Source organism: Chrysochloris asiatica, unplaced genomic scaffold (genome assembly GCF_000296735.1).
Source record: "Chrysochloris asiatica unplaced genomic scaffold, ChrAsi1.0 scaffold01155, whole genome shotgun sequence".
Taxonomy (NCBI): domain Eukaryota; kingdom Metazoa; phylum Chordata; class Mammalia; order Afrosoricida; family Chrysochloridae; genus Chrysochloris; species Chrysochloris asiatica.
Genome location: NW_006409673.1, coordinates 33,914 through 36,482, shown reverse-complemented (window position 1 = coordinate 36,482; position 2,569 = coordinate 33,914).

Sequence of the window (2,569 nt, the reverse complement as noted above, 5' to 3'; positions counted from 1 at the left end):
TTTGGTAAGGTGTAGGGTCAGAGAAAAAGAGGAAGACACCCCAGCTAGATGGATTGGCAAAGTGGCAGCATCAAGTGTGAGGTTGGCCCAGGACCAGGCAGTGTTTCGTTCTGTTGTCCATAGGGTCACTATGAGTTGGTACTGACTCGATGGCAACTAACAACAACAACAACAACAACATACTACCTTATAGACAAAGGAGACATATTGTTTATTACCGTTGAGTTGGTTATGATTCATAGTGACCCTGTTTAGGGTTTCCAAGGATTAACTGGTGGTTTGAACTACTGAGCTTTTGATTAGGAGTCCAGTGCTTATCCTATAGCTCTGTACCAGGAAACATAGTAAGTGGTTATGGTGAACATTTTCAAATTCCTCATTAAGGAGGAAAATTTATAAGACATTGCTTTTACTACACAGACATACAACTCCAAGAAAATGAATTTTATTCTGTATGAAGCTTTATAGTACTGAAATAGCTAAATGTAATCAGTCTGAGCATGTTATGCATATATATCTCCAGCCTTAAAAGAACTCAGTACACATGTGTATCAGACTCTGAAAAGTTGTACAAGGTCATTGGATTTTACAGGAAGCATTCTTCAGTAGACTTCCTGTAAAAGGCAAAGAGAGTGTTAATAAAGAGCTTAGCTAGCTAGATTAAAGAAATTGTCTCTGCCCATCTGTCCTAATTAGCTTATCTCTTCTACTTTCATAGCATATCAACTATTTCAGGAAAGGAGAAGTACCTTTGAAAGGACACTATTTTAATTTAAAACAATTTATAATGATTTTGGAGTGTTTTTCTATTCTCAAACCTTTAGAAGTTAGACTATTCTTGTAGCAGTTTGTCATTGGAAGTTTCAAGGCTTTGGGTGCTCATTTAAGGATTTTGTCCTCCTCATTCCTTTGGCTTTAGCACAAATGATTATGTTTCCTCCTTTTGGAAAGACTTCTCTGTGTATTTGGATATTTGTCCTGATAAAAGCAAACTTTCCATCATCAACAGGTATTTTTAAATCAAAAAATTTAAATCTAAATAGTATTAATCTTTTTGTTTATCTGTAGTATATTCTTTCTTAAAATAGCATTGTTTTGTGTGATACTGTTTCATTTAAACAGTTTCAAAATCTGTCCAATAATTTTAGCTTTGTTTTCACCAGAAATTCCTGATCTAAGCCATACTTTCTCTTATTTCTTGCATTGAAATTGGATGTATACTTGATTCCAAAAATTAACAGTTTTGAAAGAAAGGAGTGGAAATTAAATAGAAAAAAGATTGCATACTTAACTCATCTCTGCCTTGGATTTGCATACATATCTATAATCTGAGCATTGCTTCCAAACTACAAATGCTATACAAATGCCAATTTTTCTTTGTTATTTTTCACACCATATCTTATTCATCATTAGAAGCCTGATTATGTTTTCACTCTGTAGCACAAACCAACTTATCTTTCAAGGAGATCCAAGAACCCAAGAGTGCATTTTCTTTTCTCTTCACGAACTTGGAATCCACCGATCATTCTCTATCTACCAAAAAGAACCAGCCTCTTGACCAAAGAGAAGCTGAGAGATGGTGGTTACTCAGAAGAAAGCGATCTACTCTGTTTCCTAATGGAGTAAAAATCTGCCCACAAGAAAGTGCTACAGAAGCCATGGCAAATCATCTGAAGTACTTCCAAGTCCGAGGTAAGCTGACAACCACAGTCCATTGCTGCAAACCCTGGAGCTTCATACATGAAATTCAAACATAGTTTTATTGCATTTGTTATCTCTCATTATAATTCAAGACTTAGGATAATTTAGAGATTGAGGTCATTATCTTTCTACTACCTTGGTGCTTTAAGATAGGCACTGAGCCGCATGTTTGGCAGTTCACATTTATCAGGCTCTCCCTGGAAACCCTATACAAGGTCACTATGAGTTGGAACCAATTCCGTGGCATTTAACAACAGCCTATTGAAAAGGATTCTATAAAAATATAGTGCTATGATAGTTTCAGAGGAAAGTTTACAGTATTTTAAGAGAGGAAATATTTTAAGTCTTTTAAAATACTATAGGAATTATTGTTGTTGTTATGCGCCATTGAGTCGGTACCGACTCATAGCGACCCTATATACAACAGAACAAAACACTGCCCGATCCTGGGCCAACCTCACAATTGTTGCCACGCTTGAGCCCATTGATGCTGCCACTTTGCCAATCCATCTCACTGGGGGTCTTCCTCTTTTTCTCTAACCCTCCTCCTTACCAAACATGATATCCTTCTCCTTGTTATTGGATAAATTAATAAAGATTTTTTTCTTCATTACTATTATTTGCTTAAATATATTTACCCATTGGCCTAATTTAGTTATTTTGTATATATGGTAAGATAATCCATTTGCATATTTCATAGTTTATCATTCCATAGATTTCAGGTTGGTTGGAGCTCTGGTGTGGCATTGTAAGATAAGTGCTGGACTGCAAAGTTGATTTGAACCACAAGGTTGGTGATTCAAACTCACCAGCCACTCCTTAGGAACCTTATACAGGGTCACTATGAGTTAGAACCAACTCGAGGCAC